General features: G+C 42.7%; 1 pseudogene; it reads left to right on the top strand.

Annotated features, from left to right (window-relative positions):
* The first annotated feature begins 8,182 nt into the window (after positions 1–8,182).
* On the top strand, positions 8,183–8,908 carry LOC138384752 (large ribosomal subunit protein uL30 pseudogene; annotated as a pseudogene).
* Positions 8,909–9,708: the final 800 nt, after the last annotated feature.

Genomic DNA, 9,708 nt, shown 5'->3' with positions numbered 1-9,708 from the left:
TTCCCGCTCTCCGCGCTGCCGGCTGGGGGGATCGCAGCGGGGACAGCCAGTCAGTGCTGTGGCCCACGGCGACTCCGCCCCGCCTCCGCAGCCCTCCTTTCGCCTTGGCCCTCCCACCAGCGGTCTGACGCTGCAGGATGCCCAGTCAGGAAGCTGGTGCACCAGCACTTGCCTCTCCCACCTGCCTGCCCACTCCGTCCCTTAACAGGCCAGGTCCCGAAGGCGCTGCTGCACCTGGTGCACGGGCGCAGCGGTGGTGACCTGAGCTTGAGAGGAGAAGTTGCAGTGATTGCTGTCTGGCTTTCACTGGACTGCAGAGGGAACCCCCGCCTCCGCCCCCAATCCTGAGGCCTCTGAATGTGATTGCACCTTGCAGAGGGCAGCAGGCTGTGCAGGTTCCGAAGCCTGAAGCATCTCCTGACCTCTTGTGCAATCCGGACGCTAGCCTGTCCAGTAACCCTGACTGGCTTCTGCAGCTCCTGGACAGCAGCCCGTGCTATTTTGGTTACTATAACTTTGTAGTATAGTTTCAAGTCAGATAATGTGATGCCTCCAGATTTCTTAGCATTGCTTAGTATTGCTTTGGATATTAAGGGTCTTTTTGATTCCATATGAAATTTAAGATTGTTGTTTCTAATTCTGAGAAAATGACGTTGGTATTTGGATGTGAATCGCAATGAGTCTATAAATCACTTTGGGCAATATGCACATTTTAACAATATTGATTCTGCAATTCATGAACATGGAATGTTTTTCCATTTGTGTCATCAGTTATTTCTTTCATCAGTGTTTTGTAGTTCTTCATGTAGAGACCTTTCACCTCCATGGATAAGTATATGCTTAGGTATTTTCATTGTTTTGCAGCTATTATAAATGGTACTGAGTTCTTGATTTGATCCTCAGTTTTGCTATTACTACTATATAGAAATGCTACTGATTTATGGACACTAATTTTGTAACCTAAGATGTTACTGAATTTATTTATCAAATCTAGGAGTCCTTTGGAGGAGTCTTTAGGGTTTTCTAAATATAAGATCATCATCAGCAAAGAGGGATGGTTTGACACCCTTTCATCCTATTTACATGCCTATGTCTCTTACCTGATTCCTCTGGCTAGGAATTCCAGCACTATGTTGAATACAAGTGGTGAAAGTGGGCATCCTTGTCTTGTTCCAGTTCTCGGGGCAAATGCTTTCAACTTTTCTTCATTCAATAGGATTTTGGCTGTGGGTTCTTCATATATGCCTTTTATTACCTTAAGGTTTGTTCCTTGTATGACAAGATTGTTCAAGGTTTTTATGATGAATGGGTGCCGTATGTTATCAAATGCTTTTTCTGCATCTATTGAGATGATCATATGGTTTTTGTTTTTGATTCTCTTTATGTGGTGAATCACATTTATTGATTTGTGTATGTGGTGATTCATTCCTTGAATCCCTGGAATGAAACCCACTGGTTCGTGGTGAATTTGTTTTTTTGATGTGCTACTGGATTTGGTTTGCTAGTATTTTCTTAAGAGATTTTACATCTATGTTCATGAGGGATGTTGATCTGTAGTTTTGTTGTTGTTGTTTCTTTTCCTGGCTTTGATGTCAGGCTGATACTGGCTTTGTAGAATGAGTGAGGGAGGATTCCCTCCTTCTCCATATTATGGAACAGGTTCAGTAGGGTAGGTACCATTTCTTTATAGTTCTGGTAGAATTCAGCTGTGAATCTGTCTGGTACTGGGGCTTTTTTGTTGTTAGGAGATTTTTTATTGCTGACTCAATCTCACAATTCATTATTGGTCTGTTCAGGATTTCTATTTCTTCTTGATTGAAGCTTGGGCTGTTGTGTGTTTCCAGAAATTCATCCATTTCCTTTAGATTTCTAGTTTGTGTGCATAGAAGTGTTCTTAGTAGTCGTGTGTGACCTTTTGTATTTCTGTGGTATCACTTGTAATGTCTCCTTTTTCATTTCCGATTGAGCTTATTTGAATCTTCTCTCTTCTTGGTTAGTCTAGCTACTGGTCTATCAATTTTATTTATCTTTACAAAGAGCCAACTTTTTGTTTCATTGATTCTCTCTATTTGTTTGTTTCAATTTTATTTAGTTCTGCTCTGATCTTTGTTATTTCTTGTCTTCTGCTAGATTCAGGTTTGGTTTGTTCTCATTTTTCTAGTTTTTGAGGAGTGACATCAGATTGTTAATTTGTGATCATTCTATCTTTTTTATGTAGGCTCTTTTTGCTATGAACTTCCCTCTTAGTGCTTTTTTTTTTTTTTCTATCCCAGAGATGGTAGCTTGTGTTGCCATTGTCATTCAATTAAAAAAATATTTTCATGTCCATCTTGATTTCTTCATTAACCCAATGATCATGCAGTGGAAGATTGTTTCATTTTCACCTAGTTGTATAGTTTTGAGAGTTTCTCTTAGCATTGATTTCTCGTTTTATTCCATGGTGATCTGAGAAGATACATGGTATGATTTCAATTTTCTAAAATTTGCTGAGTCTTGTTTTGTGGCCTATCATATGGTCTGTCTTGGAAAATGCTGCATGTGCTGATGAAAGAAAGGTATATTCTGCAATTTTGGGGTAGAATGTTCTGTAAATATTTGTTAGGTTCACTTGTTCTAGAGTCCTAGGTAAGTCCCACAATTGTTTGCTGATTTTTCTGCCTTGATGATCTGTCTAGTTCTGTCAGTGGAGTGTTGAAGTCCCCCAGTTCATGTTGCTGTTTCTTTCTTTTGTTATGTCCAGTAGTATTTGTTTTATGAATCTCAGAGCTCTGGTGTTAGGTGCATATTTATTTAGGATTTTTAAACTTATTTTTGAATTGATTCCTTTATCATTATATAATGACTGTCATTGTTTTTTTGTGTTTTTTTTTTTTTTTTTTTACTGTTGTTGATTTAAAGTCTGTCTTATTTGATAAAGAATAGCTACTCCTGCTAATTTTTGGTTTCCATTTGTGTGGAATATTTTTTCCACACGTTTACTTTGAGAGTATGATGCTCTTTACAATTTAAATGGATTTCTTGGGCACAGCATATATTTGGGTTTTGTGTGGGTTTTTTTTTTGTTTTTTGTTTTTTGGGTTTTTTTTGGTAATCCATTCTGCCAATCTATTTCTTTTAAATGGGGCATTTAAACCATTTACATTCAATGTTAGTACTGATAAGTGAGATATTGTTTCAGTCATTATGGTGATTGTCACCTATTTGCTTTGTTTTCTCCCTTGTGTTGTGGTTTTACAAGAGCTGTGAATTTTTACCTTAGAGTGTTTGCATGCTGGTGACTATTGACCATTCTTTTTGGTGTTTAGAACATTTTGAGCATTTCTTGTAGGGCAGGTCTAGTGGTGACAAATTCCCTTAGTGTTTGTTATTCTGGGAAAGATTTTTTTTTCTCCTTCACTTAGGAAATTTAGTTCTGCAGGATACAACATTCTTGGCTAGTGATTATTCTGTTTAAGACTAAAGATGAGACCCCAATCCCTTCTGGCTTGTAAGGTTTGTGCTGAGAAGTCTGCCGTTAGTCTGATGGATTTTCCTTTGTAAGTTACTTGATACATTTGTATTGCAGCTTACAGAATTTTCTCCTTCAGTTTGACTTTGGCCCGTCTGATGACTCTGTGCCTTGGGGATGTCCTATTTGCTATGAATCTTCCAGGAGTTTGATGACTTTCTTGTATCCAGATGTAAAAATCTCTAACAAGACTGGGGAAGTTTTCCTCCATTATTTCCTCAAACAAATTTCCCATTCTTTTCTTTTTCTTCTCCCTCAGGGATACCTAGGATTCTTATATTTGAGCATTTTACATAATCCCATATTTCTTGGAGACTTTTGTTCACTTCTCTTGATTCTTTTTTCTTTATTTTTGACTGACTGGGTTAATTCAAAACTTGTCTTGAAGCTCCGAAGTTACTTTTTCTGCTTGGTCTAATTTGTTGTTAAAACTTTCCCCTATATTTTGAAATTCCCTAAATGACACTTTCATTTCCATCAGTTCCATTTTTGAAAAACATTTCTCTTTCTAGTGAATTTTTTATTCATGTCCTGAATTAGTTTTCTTCATTTCTTTGTGTTGGTTTTCAACTTTCTCATCAACTCCATTGAACTTACTTGCAATCCATGTTTTGAATTCCATATCTGGCATTTCAAAAATTTCCTCTTGATTGGAATGCATTGCTGGAGAGCTAGTGTGATCCTTTTCGGATGTTGAAACAGCCTATTTTTTCCATATTTCCAGAGTTCGTATGCTGATTCCTTCTCATCTGGAACCTCTTCCCTTGGCTCAGAACAGATAGCTTTATGATTCACCTGTTTTACTCTTCCAGAAACTCTGCCACTCATTGGAAAGATGGAGAGGTATGCTGCCTTTTGGCTTGAGTGGGTAGGTACTCACTGCGGTGTTGCCAGCAATTTCAGTTGATTGGACCTCAGACCTCTGGGAGAATGTTCAGGTGCCAGTGGTGGTAGACTAGGTTAGGTAATCTCCAGGTCCTGGGTGTTGCTTGAGTCCTGGGGGACTAGACTGAGACTGGGCTGGCAAACTTGCCCTCAAGCCTCCCTGAGTTCAGCCACTGGCTGTGATAGCAAAGGATGGGCTGCTCTCCTGGTGTGAGAACGCCCAGGCAGGAGAAGGGTGGATGCTCTGTGAACCTGCAACAGGAGGGCTGGTTCCTCTTGACAAGATTAGCAGAGGTAGGAAGCTGTGACACATGCAAGCTGCTCACCCCTCCCTCTCCTGGCAGTGACAGCAGTCTCTGTCCTTTGGGTGCACAAAAGCACCCAGATTTCCAACTCTCACCCTGGCCCAGCTATAGCAGATGTGATAGCTCAAGCCACGGTGTGAAGGGCTACCAGAGTGGCTACGGGCTGTGGCTGAAATTCTCTGGTCGGGGATGTGTAGCTGTGCTGGGGGCCTCCCTCCAGAGAGGGCAGGCTCCTCCCAGGAGGGAAGGCAGCTCAGGGAATGGACTGCTAGCCCTACCCTCCCTCAGCAGAAGTGGTAGTTTTTGCTTGGGTGTAGGTAGTAACAGCAGTGGGCCAGGTGGGCCAGTCCTAGTAGCAGTGGTGTGATGACTGTCTTAGTTCCAAGCAGTGGCAGCAGGTGTTGGCAGTGGCCATGATTCAGAGATGCCACCCACAGCCCCAAACATGCAGTTCTCAGGTTCTCCTGTTCTCTGCAGCAGCAGTGCCACAGTGCCACTCAGAGAGGGGAGAGGGACCCTGATCTTTGCCCGTGAGCCCTGGGCACAGAGGCCACTTTGGGCACAGAGCCCTGGGCACAGAGGGACTGCCACTTTGGTGTGCAGCAGTGCCACAGTGCCACTCTGAGAGGGGAGAGGGACCCTGATCTTTGCCCATGAGCCCTGGGCACAGAGCCACACCATGAGTGGGTCACAGTCACCACTCCCAGCTCCAGTCAGGCAGCCCTTGGGCTTGCCTGTGCCAGCCTCTTCTGGCAGCAGCAGCAGCAGCTGAGTCTGCAGTGGTGCACAGTGGGGAAGAAGGGGTCCTGTTATCCGCGTACCATGCAGAGCAGAGAGGCTGCTCCACTGGTGGGAGGGGATTTCACTCTCTGCTGGGGAGGCAGAGCACAGAGTTTGTGCTGCATCTGGGGATGGAGTCACCTTTCACAGCCCCAGCAGGGAGCTCTCAGGCTCTGGAAAGTGCACGCTTTGGGTTTCTTTGTCTCCAGGGCTGCCTTTCTATTGCTCCACACCACTGTACCATCCTTTCCCCGGGAGTACTAGTCCCTGTGACCTAGAGTACTGGGGACCCTGCAGCACCTTAAGGTCCAGCCAGCATTGCACCACTGCAGCCCTCTGGGTGGACACTGGGGACTGTACGTGGGAGGTTCCTAGGTGGTGCGCTGTCACAGTGGCACCCTGCTGCAGCTGCATGGGTCTGGGGTGGGGTGAGTGACCCAGCAGGAGTTCCCAGTCTGGTGAAATGCCTCTAGGGGAGTTTGAACCACTGCCCACAGTAGTGTCAGGGTTCGTGCGGGTGGAGAAGCCCTCCCACAGCTGAGATTGCAGCAGTCTGCAGCAGGGGTGCGGACCGCTGAGGTTCTCTCACTTACCTTTCATTGCAGTACGGAGTCCCTCTGGCCTCCTGCCAATGCCTGCTAAGCTGGCCTCTCACGTCCCTCTCCTTCTGTGCCTCAGGTGTTTCCTGTGAGTTCTCCATTAGACTCCAATGTTCTCTTCTTGATAATTCTGTTCAAGGTAGGATTTTCTCCTCATAATGTTGGTTCTTCTTGCTAGAGAGGGCAGGTATCCGATGTCTCTGGTCAGCCACCTTGAACCAGAATCCTTGTTATTTCATTTAATGCTCACAGTGCACGATGGGAGATGCACTCTCAGAGCCACCACTGTCCCTAGTGCTGGGGAACGACCAACAGGTAAAGCAGAAAGGTGAAAAACTAGCAAGGGAGAGAAGAGGCCAAAGAAGAATGAGAAACAGGAAGTTTTTGTGGTTTTTTTTAACCGATGGTAATACAGTTTTTCAAGAAGAGAAATGGTTGATAGTGATATTGTCTTATGCTGCAAGAGATCAAGCTGGTTAAGCTGAGTATAACTGGAAGGGCAAAAGTTGAGACCACTCTTTCGAGAAGCTTGGCTGGGAACGGGGATGAGAAAGGGCAGTGGCCACCAGAGGAAGATGAGATCTATTTTATCACTACTGTAGGAGGCAGATCTGTTAAGAATGAGAGAGCGGAGAGATGTTAATTTTTGCTTGGAGAACAAAGCCAGGGGAAAGTTTGTTTCTAGGAAGAGGAAGTGATTAATAATGTGAAGAAACATAAGACTGAAAAATATCTATTGAATTTATCAACCAATAGAATTAATACATTGGTGACCTCATCTAGAATGGCTTGAGTGAAATGAGCAGACTAGGAGTTGAGAAATGAGGGTGCAGTACACACAGTGAATGTGCACAAATCTTGGGAAATGTGGTTGCAGCAGGGAGGAGAGACAGCAGTAGCTGGGGGGCACAGGGGGTTGAAGAGAACCAATAGGGGCCAAACTGTAGACCTACTGACTGGAAGGCATCAGGAGTGACACAAAAGCTGCAGCCACTGGGACCAAAGAAATGCAAATGGGATCTCTAGGGCAAAGATAGAGAAGTTAGCCTAGATCAGAGCAAAAACATCACTTCCATTGTCATAGCAAGCAGGAAAGAATGGGTGCTGAGGCAGAAAGCTCTTCTGATGTGTTCTATTTTCTCTGTCAAGTAGGAGGCACTGAACACAGTTTGAGTAAATAAATATTCGTTCAATTTATTTGTGGCTCAGTGAGTTCTGCTAAGAATTGGCAGAGGGAGGAAAGTAAGGGGTGGAGATTGGAGGATAGTTGAATGTTCTACACAGACACTGGAGAATGAGAATGAGCAAGGGTAGTCTGTGTTGGGCTCAGCCGAGGCATTAGCCTTGGATGTGTAATGGATGCCTGTACAGCATCTGGCTTCTCTTCAAGGACTCCATAAAGGGAACTGCTGGATTCATTCAGGGAGCAGGTTTGCAGCTGGAGATGATGAGGAGCAATGGGGCAAAAGGGTTGAGAATACTCGAAAGAGAGTAGTTGATGTGGAAGACCGTGGACTGGGTTCTTCCTCATTCACTTCTTGATAATCATTAACATGCCTTTCTCCTGGTTTCCTTCTCAAAGATCTTTGTGGTCTTATTTTTTTTTTTTTCTCCACCCCTGAAAGGCACAGGGATTCACCCTCAGTCTTCCTTGTGCTCTTGAAACTTTTTGTGATTTTGCCCACATTCCTTGCATGTGATACTAATCAGGTCCCTATTAATTAGTTACCTGTCTATATCCCAAACCTCTCTATTGAACACCCAATGAGCACCTCAGACTCAGTAAGTCTAAGACTGAATTAACGTTAACTTCTCATCTCCTTCCCCCACCCTCACAAGTTCTTCCTCATCTTCTCATCTTCTTAAGTAACTTCTACCATAATCTTCCTCAGTAGCTCAAGCTTTAAACCTGAAAAAAACTGCACAGCCCCAGGAACTGGGAGAGGGAGGAATAGGTTATTGTTTAACAGTTGCAGGGATTCTGTTTGGGGTGATGGGAGGGTTTTGAAAGCAGATGGTGGTAATGGCTGCGCAACATCGTAAATGTAATTGATACCAGTGAATTGTGCATTTAAACACGGTTAGCCCCATTTCCAGCTGGAACCATGGACGGTGTTGAAGAGAAGAAAAAGAAGGTTCCTGCCATGCCAGAAACCCTTAAAAAGTGAAGGAATTTCACAGAGCAGAAGATCAAACATCTGAGAAAGAAGTTTGCCCAAAAGATGCTGCGAAAGACAAGGAGGAAGCTTATCTATGAAAAAGCTAAGCGTTATCACAAGGAATACAGGCAGATGCTCAGAACTGACGTTCGAATCACTAGGATGGCAAGAAAAGCTGGCAACTTCTATGTACCTGCAGTACCAAAATTGGCGTTTGTCATCAGGATCAGAGGTATCAATGGTACCAGTGGTGTCACCCAAGTTCTGAAAGGTGTTGAAGCTTCTTTGCCTTCTCCAGATCTTCAATGGAACCTTTGTGAAGCTCAACAAGGCTTCAATTAACATGCTGAGCATTGTAGAAGCTATACTGCGTGGGGGTACCCAAACCTGAAGTCAGTAAATGAACTGATCTACAAGTGTGGTTATGGCAAAATCAATAAGAAGCGAATTGCATTGACAGATAATGCTTTGATTGCTCAATCTCTTGGTAAATATGGCATTGTCTACACAGAGGATCTGATTCATGAGATCTATACTGTTGGAAAACACTTCAAAGAAGCAAATAAGTTCCTGTGGCCCTTCTCTGCTTTATTTATTAAAATAGAATATGCATCTTTGAACCTATGGGAATGGAAAAAAGGACAAAAGTTAGGAGGCATTCGAGGCATTTGAATAAATGAATTGTTCATTTGTGACAATTGTTAAAGGTGTGTCCTGGGTACAAGAAAGGGAGCCTGTTCACTATGTGTCCATTCTTTCTTCTATAAGAAATCCCTGTAATAAACAGAAAATGAAACAAAAAATATGTTTGATGAATAAATTAATTAGCGAGGAAATTAGTAAATAAATTTAAAAAATTAAAATGTAGCACATATATATGTGTATTGTTTTCTTGCCTCCTTTTTTTGTTCCAGATGACGCAGTTAAATAAAAGTCATCTCTTTAAACAGAATATGAACTGTCCATCTAACTATCCAGGAACAACTCATGGCCTCTATGTGTACTTATTTAAATAGGGCTGAGACAATTTAGTTAATTTTATTATAATAAATTGAACTGTGTAATAATTTTTAAAAGTTATTTGGGATAAAGAATACAAAAAATTGAATTTTCTGAGGAAGAGGAAATATTAGTGAATTGGCAGAGGGGACAGGATCAAAGACAGGATGAGTGACAACAGGTTGAAAACCAGTAGTCAGAGCCCAGGACACAAAGATATCTGAGAATGTAACAGGAAGTTGCAGTCTTTAGATGTTTAAAATGTACCCAACCATGCCAACACAGGATGATTACTTTTTCTCATTTAAAAACGTCCTATTCCTGAAGGAGAAAGAAAGGGCAGTAGATACCAGACATTGAGTATCTTCCCAGCTTTAAAGAAATAGATTTTATATTAATAGATATGAATTTGAAATAATTTCCTTTGACACCTGTCACAGCATCACGCACTTCATATTTAAGCTGAAACTGAG

This window comes from Eulemur rufifrons, chromosome 6 (assembly GCF_041146395.1).
Source record: "Eulemur rufifrons isolate Redbay chromosome 6, OSU_ERuf_1, whole genome shotgun sequence".
NCBI lineage: Eukaryota > Metazoa > Chordata > Mammalia > Primates > Lemuridae > Eulemur > Eulemur rufifrons.
The sequence above is the reverse complement of the archived record's forward strand: the minus strand, read 5'-3'. Positions and strand labels throughout refer to the sequence as shown.